Raw genomic sequence first — 12477 nt, 5'->3', positions numbered from 1 at the left:
AGTTACAGAGTTGTTTCCAATTTTACCACGTTTTTCAGTAACACAGGGAGCCACACCAAGAGAGCCAGAGAAAGACAAAATACCGACAGGCTACAGGACAGAGCAGGAGGAATACAAAAAAACAGAGCCAGAGCCAGGCAGAGAGAGGCAGAGAAAGAAAAAGTAGCCACAGGCTACAGGACAGAGAGAGGGAGGACTGAAAAGACAGGGAGGCAGGGAGCCACTCAGAGCGAGATGGAGAAAGACGGTGCGGGGGGGGGGAGCGCAAAAAAAAAAATTTTGCGGCAGGTAAGGAAAGAGAGGGGGCCAGGGGAGAGACAGGGAGGGCCCAGGACGCACAAGAGAGGCAATGGGGCCCCAGTGGCCCAGGACTCACCGTGACTCTCGCTCTCAGCGCTGCTGGCACAATTTAGCCGTTCAGATGCTTGTTTCCCCTTCTCTCCTCCCTGCCTCTTCTGCAGCTCCAGACTCTAGGCCGTCCTCCACCTAAAGAGAATACATGGGTGTCTTACAGCTCTTACAAGATGAGGCTTCCTAGGCACGTGGCCTAGCTCGCTCGTGCACTACACGCCTGTACCCAACTCCCGGTTACGCGTACAGACCCTGCGGTGCACGTCGGTGGCCTGGCCCGCTGCGGACTACGAAGGGGGATCCTCCCTCCCTCACCTGCAGGGACAGGCTCTCTCTTGCCTGCGGCAGGAAGGCAGCTGTCAGCCAGAGCGCCTTCAATTTCTTCTTCTTTACCTTTCGTTGGTGTCTCCAGCTTCAGCCGAGGCAGCTCCTGTCCACAGCCGGGAAGGGCTCTGTGTGTCCCTTTTCGCCCCCGCGCTGCGAGGACGGTGAGGCCGGGCAGAGAGAAGCCACGCGAGCCTGAGACGGCCACAGTCAACGGCATCCCCGGGGGAAGGACAGACAACCATGTCCGCAGCAAGGTCTCTGGGAGAGGGAAAGAAGAAAGAGCGACCATCATTACCGTCGATCGACCCTGGCCAAAGCCTCTCCTTGCGCAGGGGCTTCTGGACCCCCCGCTCCTTCCCTGCGCTAGTGCTAAGGGCCCCTGCGCCGAGGGGGAATCTAGTGCGCTTGAGGGCCGGCTCGCTGCCTTCACGACAGGGCCTGGGGACGGCCTAGGCCTACGCAGCACGCTTCAGGGGAGGTGCCGGGGCTGGGGGCAGGCGCGTGGGGCGAGGGCGGGGGGGGGCAGGCGCGCGGGGAGGGGGGGAAGGGGCAGGCGCGCGGGGGGGGGGGCAGGCGCCGGAGGGGGGGCAGGCGCGCGGGGCGAGGGGGGGGGGGGGCAGGCGCCGGAGGGGGGGCAGGCGCGCGGGGTGAGGGGGTGGGGGGGGGGCAGGCGCCGGAAGGGGGGCAGGCGCGCGGGGCGAGGGGGGCAGGCGCCGGAAGGGGGGCAGGCGCGCGGGGCGAGGGGGTGGGGGGGGGGCAGGCGCCGGAAGGGGGGCCAAGCGCGCAGGGCGAGGGGGGGGGGGGGGGCAGGCGCGCGGGGCGAGGGGGTGGGGGGGGGGGGGCAGGCGCCGGAGGGGGGGCAGGCGCGCGGGGCGAGGGGGGGGGGGCAGGCGCGCGGGGCGAGGGGGGGGCAGGCGCCGGAGGGGGGGCAGGCGCGCGGGGCGGGGGGGGGGGGGGCAGGCGCGCGGGGCGAGGGGGGGGGGGCAGGCGCGCGGGGCGAGGGGGGGGCAGGCGCCGGAGGGGGGGCAGGCGCGCGGGGCGAGGGGGGGGGGGCAGGCGCGCGGGGCGAGGGGGGGGCAGGCGCCGGAGGGGGGGCAGGCGCGCGGGGCGAGGGGGTGGGGGGGGGGGCAGGCGCCGGAGGGGGGGCAGGCGCGCGGGGGAGGGGGTGGGGGGGGCAGGCGCCGGAGGGGGGGCAGGCGCGAGGGGGTGTGGGGGGGCAGGCGCCGGAGGGGGGGCAGGCGCCGGAGGGGGGGCAGGCGCGCGGGGGTGGGGGGGGGCAGGCGCCGGAGGGGGGGGCAGGCGCCGGAGGGGGGGGCAGGCGCGCGGGGCGAGGGGGGTGGGGGGGGGGGCAGGCGCGCGGGGGAGGGGGTGGGGGGGGCAGGCGCGCGGGGCGAGGGAGGGGGGGCAAGCGCGCGGGGCGAGGGGGGGGGGGGCAGGCGCGCGGGCAAGGCGGGCCAGGGGAGGCTGAGGGGGAGCTCCGGTGAGCCGGGGAGGCGGCCATCTTAGGCGTCCTGGGCAGGGGAAAAGAGCATCATCCTCCTCCCTTCTGTCAGCTCTCGGGGAACTCACCGCTTCTCGGGGAGCGGCCGCACCTGGAAGCCCCCAGAAATCAACACGAATCCAACCCCAAAAATACACCTCGCGGTCCGTACGCGGCACGGCCGCCCGCCACCCGAGCGCCGGAACACCGCGCCTCCCGCCGCGCCCCGGCGAACCACGTGACAGGGCCGGCGGCCGCGCGCCACAAGGACTACAGCTCCCGGCACGCCGCGAGCCCGCCCTCCCCGCTCTCTCACCCTGCGGGGCACCGCCCCTCCCGCCGATGCACCCGGAAGCCCCACCGAGCCCTCAGCACAGCCTCGCTCTCCCCACCGCCCGCTCCGACCCGGCGCTGCCCCGCCGCAGCCCTCCTCGGGGCTTCACCCGGCACGCAGCGGCCCCCCACCCAGCCCCCGCTCACCTCCTCCGTCGCTACAGTCGCAGCCCGCTGACGCTCGGCCACAGCTCCGCCCCGTCCCGCCCTCGGCTCGCACTGGCCCCCCGGAGCAGGGCACCACCCCTTTTCCAGGTAGGAGCCGGCACCGGCAGCCCCACTGCCCGCACCTGGGGCTCCTCCATCCAGACCCCGCCCACAGCTGAGGCGCAGCAGCAACGGGGGGCCCCCTCCCCTCACCCCCACAGTGCACCACCTCCTCCCCGGGCTCCATCACAGCCCCTTGCCCCACGCAAAGGGAGCGCAAACGCAGCCCCGAGGGCAAAGGAGAGGGCAGGTGTTTGTGCAGGCAGCGCGCATGTAACAAGTCCCAGGAGCGATTCGTGGCTCAGGGTCCCCAAAGCTCCCCCTGCCCCCAGGCCACCTCGGCCGCCATTGCCAGAGCCGCACGGAGCTGGTTTTGGCTAGGATAGTGCTCATTTTCTCCATAGTAGCTAGGAAAGGATAAGTTTTGGATTTATGTTCAAAACAGCGTTAACAATGTAGAGATGTGCTGAGCACTGCTTCCACAGTCAGAGCCTCTTCTGGTTCTCTCAGTGCCCCACCAGCAAGTAAGCTGGGAGAGGACACAGCTGGGAAAGCTTTCCCAGCTAACTGACCAAAGGGATATTCAATACCATTTGACATCACGCTGAGTACATGCAGCTGGGGAAGAAGGGGGAGTCCTTAGGGGCTACGGCATTTCACTCCCTAAGTAACCATTACACTTGACAGAGCCCTGCTTTCCCAGAGAAGGCTCAACACCTGCCCACCGAAAAGGAGGAGTGAATTAATTCCTTGCTTTGCTTTCACGCACAGCTGTTGCTCTACCTATTAAACACCCATGATTTTTCTCACTTTTACCCTTCCAGCTCTCTCCCCCAGCCCACTGAGGGTGGAGTGAGCAAGCAGCTCCCTGGTGCAGAGTTGCCAGCTGGGGCTAAAGCACGGCACACGCTTGTCCTCGTTTGGCAGGGAGCGGACCGTCCATTACCTGGCTCCTGGAGCGACGGGCTGCTGGGCAGAGGGGGAGGCCACCAAAGGTGAGGAGCAGGGCACAGGACAGTAGGAAGAGAGAAGAGAAAAGCGGCATGCGGCTGGACGGGGCGGGGGGGGTGTGTGCATGTAGTGAGAAGGCACAAGGCAGGGAACAGGACAGCCAGAGAAGGACAGGGAGCCTGTCAGAGGTGGAGATAAAAGCAGCAGAGAGAGGGGAAGAGAGGCAGCAGAAAGTGGGAAGAGCAGGACAGAGACCAAGAAAGAACGATGAGGAGCAGGCTGGAAACACACAAAGAACCTGGGGCAGGCAGCACGACAGCGAGGGAGGAATGAAGACTAGGGGCAGAAAGCTGACAGAGCAAGATGGAGAAAGACAAGAAAAGCGACAAGAACAGGGCAGAGAGGGAAGAAAGAATTCACAGGGACAGGGAGCTGAGACAGCCAACGACAGAGGGAAGGGGCCGGGGAGGGAAAACCACAAAACGAACCACGGGGCTACGTGGTACAGAGCATGAGCAGGGAGGGAATTAACAATTAGGGACAGGGAGCCAGAGGAAAAAGAAAATACACCAAAAGGGAGACGGAGAGCAAAAGGAATCGCAATGCGTACAGAAAGAAAAGAGAACCAATTCTAAAATAGGGACATGGGGAAGCCAGAAAGGACAAAAGCTACAGGCTACAGGGCAGAGAGGGAAGAATTAACGAATAGACACAGAGAGCTGGGCAGAAAGAGACGGAGAAAGGCTAAAGATCACACGGCCACCAGGGAAGAGAGGGAGGAATTTAAAAAACAGGGGCAAGAAGCCAGAGAGAGGGAGAGAGAGGCAACAATAAAATGGGGACGGGCCACAGGGCAGCGAGGAGGGAACCGAGGAATAAGGAAAAGAGGCCAAAGAGAACACAATGTAGTATGGAAAAAAGGAACAGCGGCCTAGGGGGAAGGAGGAATTAAAGATCAGGCACTGGGAGGCAGACAGAGACAAACGAAGAAACAAGTGAAAACAAACCAACAGCAATGGGCTAGCAAGACAGAGAGGGAGGAAATTGGGCAATAAATCATAGCAGCAAGGAGCTGGACAGAGAGAGATGAGGACAAACAAACAGCACGGGTCTACGTGACAGAGAACGTGGAATTAGAACACAGAGAGGGAGCCTGTCAGAGGTGGAGATAAAAGCAGCAGAGAGGGGAAGAGAGGCAGCAGAAAGTGGGAAGAGCAGGACAGAGACCAAGAAAGAACGATGAGGAGCAGGCTGGAAACACACAAAGAACCTGGGGCAGGCAGCACGACAGCGAGGGAGGAATGAAGAATAGGGGCAGAAAGCTGACAGAGCAAGATGGAGAAAGACAAGAAAAGCGACAAGAACAGGGCAGAGAGGGAAGAAAGAAGCCACAGGGACAGGGAGCCTAGACAGGCAACGACAGAGGGAAGGGGCCGGGGAGGGAAAACCACAAAACGAACCACGGGGCTACGTGGTACAGAGCATGAGCAGGGAGGGAATTAACGATTAGGGACAGGGAGCCAGAGGAAAAAGAAAATACACCAAAAGGGAGACGGAGAGCAAAAGGAATCGCAATGCGTACAGAAAGAAGAGAGAGAACCAATTCTAAAATAGGGACATGGGGAAGCCAGAAAGGACAAAAGCTACAGGCTACAGGGCAGAGAGGGAAGAATTAACGAATAGACACAGAGAGCTGGGCAGGAAGAGACGGAGAAAGGCTAAAGATCACACGGCCACCAGGGAAGAGAGGGAGGAATTTAAAAAACAGGGGCAAGAAGCCAGAGAGAGGGAGAGAGAGGCAACAATAAAATGGGGACGGGCCACAGGGCAGCGAGGAGGGAACCGAGGAATGAGAAAGATGCCAAAGAGAACACAATGTAGTATGGAAAAAAGGAACAGCGGCCTAGGGGGAAGGAGGAATTAAAGATCAGGCACTGGGAGGCAGACAGAGACAAACGAAGAAACAAGTGAAAACAAACCAACAGCAATGGGCTAGCAAGACAGAGAGGGAGGAAACTGGGCAATAAATCATAGCAGCAAGGAGCTGGACAGAGAGAGATGAGGACAAACAAACAGCACGGGTCTACGTGACAGAGAACGTGGAATTAGAACACAGAGAGAGGGAGCCGGACAGAGAGGGGCCGAGAGAAAAATCTAGACAGGCTACGGCGGGCAGAGGCAGGAATTAAAACCTAGGGACAGGGAGCTGGACAGAGGGAGATGGAGATCACAGGGAACAGCGGCGGGTGCAGGAAGAGCAAGAATTCAAGAATAGGGAAAGGGAGCTGGACAGAGAAGAACTCAGAAAGGCAAGAACAGTAGCAGGGTACAGAGCAGAGAAGACGAATAAAAAGCGCGGGGGGAGCGTTGAGGCAGACAGAGAGATTAAGAAAATGTCACGGGCTACGTGGCAAAGCAGGAGGAATTCAGAAACGGGGACGGGAACCAAGGAAGAGTGAGTTGGTGAAGGATAACGGGCATTAAAAGTGAGGGACGGGGAGCTGGGAAAAGCGAGAGGCAGAGAAAAACAGGATCACACAAAGCCAAAAAAGAAGAAACAGAACAACAGGAACAAGTGTAACCAAAGCGATGAAATCAATCAACCAGAGACGTTGTTACACTATGGGAACATGGAGCGTACGAATCAGTGTATCTGTTGATCTGCATTTTAGTCCCTAGGTAATCATTAATGTGAACAGAACAATAGGCAATGTGCTTCTGTCAGAAAAGGATGACAAAACGCGGTTTCGTGTAGCGGACTGAGAAAACTAGCCAAGACTGGCAAGATTAAGAGCCAAGAAGGTAAAAGGTAATTCCGGCAGGGGGAAGATCGCGACCACCGACTCACGGACCACCACCGACTCAAGTAACACCACCTACTCAGAAGAGGACAACCGAGCCTGCGCAGTAATTTACATAAGGAAAGAGCAAGTTTGTACCAATCAGTAGACAGGACAATAATGAATATGTCTGACTACGTAAAATTTTGAGCTATAAATTGTAGGGGAAAGGTGCGTGAGGTACGCACGTTAGGAGGAGCGATCCCCCGTGCATCTGGCGCCGTGAATAAAGAATGCCTGCTCTTTAATACTAAATTGGAGTTACAGAGTTGTTTCCAATTTTACCACGTTTTTCAGTAACACAGGGAGTCACACCAAGAGAGCCAGAGAAAGACAAAATACCGACAGGCTACAGGACAGAGCAGGAGGAATACAAAAAAACAGAGCCAGAGCCAGGGAGAGAGAGGGAGAGAAAGAAAAAGTAGCCACAGGCTACAGGACAGAGAGAGGGAGGACTGAAAAGACAGGGAGGCAGGGAGCCACTCAGAGCGAGATGGAGAAAGACTGTGCGGGGGGGGGAGCGCAAAAAAAAAAATTTTGCAGCAGGTAAGGAAAGAGAGGGGGCCAGGGGAGAGACAGGGAGGGCCCAGGACGCACAAGAGAGGCAATGGGGCCCCAGTGGCCCAAGACTCACCGTGACTCTCGCTCTCAGCGCTGCTGGCACAATTTAGCCGTTCAGATGCTTGTTTCCCCTTCTCTCCTCCCTGCCTCTTCTGCAGCTCCAGACTCTAGGCCATCCTCCACCTAAAGAGAATACATGGGTGTCTTACAGCTCTTACAAGATGAGGCTTCCTAGGCACGTGGCCTAGCTCGCTCGTGCACTACACGCCCGTACCGAACTCCGGGTTACGCGTACAGACCCTGCGGTGCACGTCGGTGGCCTGGCCCGCTGCGGACTACGAAGGGGGATCCTCCCTCCCTCACCTGCAGGGACAGGCTCTCTCTTGCCTGCGGCAGGAAGGCAGCTGTCAGCCAGAGCGCCTTCAATTTCTTCTTCTTTACCTTTCGTTGGTGTCTCCAGCTTCAGCTGAGGCAGGTCCTGTCCACAGCCGGGAAGGGCTTTGTCTATCCCTTTTGAGCCCCGCGCTGCGAGGACGGCGAGGCCGGGCAGAGAGAAGCCACGCGAGCCTGAGACGGCCACAGTCAACGGCATCCCCGGGGGAAGGACAGACAACCACGTCCGCAGCAAGGTCTCTGGGAGAGGGAAAGAAGAAAGAGCGACCATCATTACCGTCGATCGACCCTGGCCAAAGCCTCTCCTTGCGCAGGGGGCTTCTGGACCCCCCGCTCCTTCCCTGCGCTAGTGCTAAGGGCCCCTGCGCCGAGGGGGAATCCAGTGCGCTTGAGGGCCGGCTCGCTGCCTTCACGACAGGGCCTGGGGACGGCCTAGGCCTACGCAGCACGCTTCAGGAGAGGTGCCGGGGCTGCGGGCAGGCGCGTGGGGCGAGGGCGGGGGGGGGGGCAGGCGCGCGGGGAGGGGGGGAAGGGGCAGGCGCCGGAGGGGGGGCAGGGGCAGGTGCGCGGGGGGGGGGGCAGGCGCCGGAGGGGGGGCAGGCGCGCGGGGCGAGGGGGTGGGGCGGGGGCAGGCGCCGGAGGGGGGGCAGGCGCGCGGGGTGAGGGGGTGGGGGGGGGGGGGGCAGGCGCCGGAAGGGGGGCAGGCGCGCGGGGCGAGGGGGTGGGGGGGGGGCAGGCGCCGGAGGGGGGGCAGGCGCGCGGGGCGAGGGGGTGGGGGGGGGGCAGGCGCCGGAGGGGGGCCAAGCGCAGGGCGAGGGGGTGGGGGGGGCAGGCGCCGGAGGGGGGGCAGGCGCGAGGGGGTGGGGGGGGCAGGCGCCGGAGGGGGGGCAGGCGCGCGGGGCGAGGGGGTGGGGGGGGGCAGGCGCCGGAGGGGGGGCAGGCGCGCGGGGCGACGGGGTGGGGGGGGGGGCAGGCGCCGGAAGGGGGGCAGGCGCGCGGGGCGAGGGGGTGGGGGGGGCAGGCGCCGGAGGGGGGGCAGGCGCGCGGGGTGAGGGGGTGGGGGGGGGGGGGCAGGCGCCGGAGGGGGGCCAAGCGCGGGGCGAGGGGGTGGGGGGGGGCAGGCGCCGGAGGGGGGGCAGGCGCGAGGGGGTGGGGGGGGCAGGCGCCGGAGGGGGGGGCAGGCGCGCGGGGCGAGGGGGTGGGGGGGGGGGCAGGCGCCGGAGGGGGGGCAGGCGCCGGAGGGGGGGCAGGCGCGCGGGGCGACGGGGTGGGGGGGGCAGGCGCCGGAGGGGGGGCAGGCGCGAGGGGCGACGGTGGGGCGCAGGCGCCGGAGGGGGGGCAGGCGCCGGAGGGGGGGCAGGCGCGCGGGGCGAGGGGGTGGGGGGGGGCAGGCGCCGGAGGGGGGGCAAGCGCGCGGGGCGAGGGGGTGGGGGGGGGCAGGCGCCGGAGGGGGGGCAAGCGCGCGGGGCGAGGGGGGGGGGGCAGGCGCGCGGGCAAGGCGGGCCAGGGGAGGCTGAGGGGGAGCTCCGGTGAGCCGGGGAGGCGGCCATCTTAGGCGTCCTGGGCAGGGGAAAAGAGCATCATCCTCCTCCCTTCTGTCAGCTCTCGGGGAACTCACCGCTTCTCGGGGAGCGGCCGCACCTGGAAGCCCCCAGAAATCAACACGAATCCAACCCCAAAAATACACCTCGCGGTCCGTACGCGGCACGGCCGCCCGCCACCCGAGCGCCGGAACACCGCGCCTCCCGCCGCGCCCCGGCGAACCACGTGACAGGGCCGGCGGCCGCGCGCCACAAGGACTACAGCTCCCGGCACGCCGCGAGCCCGCCCTCCCCGCTCTCTCACCCTGCGGGGCACCGCCCCTCCCGCCGATGCACCCGGAAGCCCCACCGAGCCCTCAGCACAGCCTCGCTCTCCCCACCGCCCGCTCCGACCCGGCGCTGCCCCGCCGCAGCCCTCCTCGGGGCTTCACCCGGGACCCAGCCGTCCACCACCCAGCTCCCGCTCACCTCCCCCCTCGCTACAGTCGCAGCCCGCTGACGCTCGGCCACAGCTCCGCCCCGTCCCGCCCTCGGCTCGCACTGGCCCCCCGGAGCAGGGCACCACCCCTTTTCCAGGGAGGAGCCGGCACCGGCAGCCCCACTGCCCGCACCTGGGGCTCCTCCATCCAGACCCCGCCCACAGCTGAGGCGCAGCAGCAACGGGGGGCCCCCTCCCCTCACCCCCACAGTGCACCACCTCCTCCCCGGGCTCCATCACAGCCCCTTGCCCCACGCAAAGGGAGCGCAAACGCAGCCCCGAGGGCAAAGGAGAGGGCAGGTGTTTGTGCAGGCAGCGCGCATGTAACAAGTCCCAGGAGCGATTCGTGGCTCAGGGTCCCCAAAGCTCCCCCTGCCCCCAGGCCACCTCGGCCGCCATTGCCAGAGCCGCACGGAGCTGGTTTTGGCTAGGATAGTGCTCATTTTCTCCATAGTAGCTAGGAAAGGATAAGTTTTGGATTTATGTTCAAAACAGCGTTAACAATGTAGAGATGTGCTGAGCACTGCTTCCACAGTCAGAGCCTCTTCTGGTTCTCTCAGTGCCCCACCAGCAAGTAAGCTGGGAGAGGACACAGCTGGGAAAGCTTTCCCAGCTAACTGACCAAAGGGATATTCAATACCATTTGACATCACGCTGAGTACATGCAGCTGGGGAAGAAGGGGGAGTCCTTAGGGGCTACGGCATTTCACTCCCTAAGTAACCATTACACTTGACAGAGCCCTGCTTTCCCAGAGAAGGCTCAACACCTGCCCACCGAAAAGGAGGAGTGAATTAATTCCTTGCTTTGCTTTCACGCACAGCTGTTGCTCTACCTATTAAACACCCATGATTTTTCTCACTTTTACCCTTCCAGCTCTCTCCCCCAGCCCACTGAGGGTGGAGTGAGCAAGCAGCTCCCTGGTGCAGAGTTGCCAGCTGGGGCTAAACCACGGCACACGCTTGTCCTCGTTTGGCAGGGAGCGGACCGTCCATTGCCTGGCTCCTGGAGCGACGGGCTGCTGGGCAGAGGGGGAGGCCACCAAAGGTGAGGAGCAGGGCACAGGACAGTAGGAAGAGAGAAGAGAAAAGCGGCATGCGGTTGGACGGGGCGGGGGGGGTGTGTGCATGTAGTGAGAAGGCACAAGGCAGGGAACAGGACAGCCAGAGAAGGACAGGGAGCCTGACAGAGGTGGAGATAAAAGCAGCAGAGAGAGGGGAAGAGAGGCAGCAGAAAGTGGGAAGAGCAGGACAGAGACCAAGAAAGAACGATGAGGAGCAGGCTGGAAACACACAAAGAACCTGGGGCAGGCAGCACGACAGCGAGGGAGGAATGAAGACTAGGGGCAGAAAGCTGACAGAGCAAGATGGAGAAAGACAAGAAAAGCGACAAGAACAGGGCAGAGAGGGAAGTAAGAAGCCACAGGGACAGGGAGCCGAGACAGCCAACGACGGAGGGAAGGGAACACCACAAAACGAACCACGGGGCTACGTGGTACAGAGCATGAGCAGGGAGAGAATTAACAATTAGGGACAGGGAGCCAGAGGAAAAAGAAAATACACCAAAAGGGAGATGGAGAGCAAAAGGAATCGCAATGCGTACAGAAAGAAGAGAGAGAACCAATTCTAAAATAGGGACATGGGGAAGCCAGAAAGGACAAAAGCTACAGGCTACAGGGCAGAGAGGGAAGAATTAACGAATAGACACAGAGAGCTGGGCAGAAAGAGACGGAGAAAGGCTAAAGATCTCACGGCCACCAGGGAAGAGAGGGAGGAATTTAAAAAACAGGGGCAAGAAGCCAGAGAGAGGGAGGGAGAGGCAACAATAAAATGGGGACGGGCCACAGGGCAGCGAGGAGGGAACCGAGGAATAAGGAAAAGATGCCAAAGAGAACACAATGTAGTATGGAAAAAAGGAACAGCGGCCTATGGGGAAGGAGGAATTAAAGATCAGGCACTGGGAGGCAGACAGAGACAAACGAAGAAAAACCAACAGCAATGGGCTAGCAAGACAGAGAGGGAGGAAATTGGGCAATAAATCATAGCAGCAAGGAGCTGGACAGAGAGAGATGAGGACAAACAAACAGCACGGGTCTACGTGACAGAGACCGTGGAATTAGAACACAGAGAGGGAGCCTGTCAGAGGTGGAGATAAAAGCAGCAGAGAGGGGAAGAGAGGGAGCAGAAAGAGGGAAGAGCAGGACAGAGACAAGAAAGAACGATGTGGAGCAGGCTGGAAACACACAAAGAACCTGGGGCAGGCAGCACGACAGCGAGGGAGGAATGAAGACTAGGGGCAGAAAGCTGACAGAGCAAGATGGAGAAAGACAAGAAAAGCGACAAGAACAGGGCAGAGAGGGAAGAAAGAAGCCACAGGGACAGGGAGCCGAGACAGGCAACGACGGAGGGAAGGGGCCGGGGAGGGAACACCACAAAACAAACCACGGGGCTACGTGGTACAGAGCATGAGCAGGGAGGGAATTAACAATTAGGGACAGGGAGCCAGAGGAAAAAGAAAATACACCAAAAGGGAGACGGAGAGCAACAGGAATCGCAATGCGTACAGAAAGACGAGAGAACCAATTCTAAAATAGGGACATGGGGAAGCCAGAAAGGACACAAGCTACAGGCTACAGGGCAGAGAGGAAAGAATTAACGAATAGACACAGAGAGCTGGGCAGGAAGAGACGGAGAAAGGCTAAAGATCACACGGCCACCAGGGAAGAGAGGGAGGAATTTAAAAAACAGGGGCAAGAAGCCAGAGAGAGGGAGGGAGAGGCAACAATAAAATGGGGACGGTCCACAGGGCAGCGAGGAGGGAACCGAGGAATGAGAAAGAGGCCAAAGAGAACACAATGTAGTATGGAAAAAAGGAACAGCGGCCTAGGGGGAAGGAGGAATTAAAGATCAGGCACTGGGAGGCAGACAGAGACAAACGAAGAAACAAGTGAAAACAAACCAACAGCAATGGGCTAGCAAGACAGAGAGGGAGGAAATTGGGCAATAAATCATAGCAGC

The 12477-nt window shown here is 61.9% G+C and overlaps 1 long non-coding RNA gene across 3 annotated transcripts in view; it reads right to left on the bottom strand.

Annotated features, from left to right (window-relative positions):
• The window catches only part of LOC135311218 (uncharacterized), a 55784-nt gene that overhangs the window by 22201 nt on the left and 21106 nt on the right, over positions 1–12477 (bottom strand). For all 3 annotated transcript variants that reach the window (XR_010371007.1, XR_010371006.1, XR_010371008.1), the window contains exons 2-3: positions 7124–7233; positions 377–486 (exon numbers count right to left, since the gene is read on the bottom strand). This is a non-coding gene — a long non-coding RNA (uncharacterized LOC135311218). The remainder of the gene's footprint in view (positions 1–376; positions 487–7123; positions 7234–12477) is intronic.

This window comes from Phalacrocorax carbo, unplaced genomic scaffold (assembly GCF_963921805.1).
Source record: "Phalacrocorax carbo unplaced genomic scaffold, bPhaCar2.1 SCAFFOLD_71, whole genome shotgun sequence".
NCBI lineage: Eukaryota > Metazoa > Chordata > Aves > Suliformes > Phalacrocoracidae > Phalacrocorax > Phalacrocorax carbo.
The sequence above is the reverse complement of the archived record's forward strand: the minus strand, read 5'-3'. Positions and strand labels throughout refer to the sequence as shown.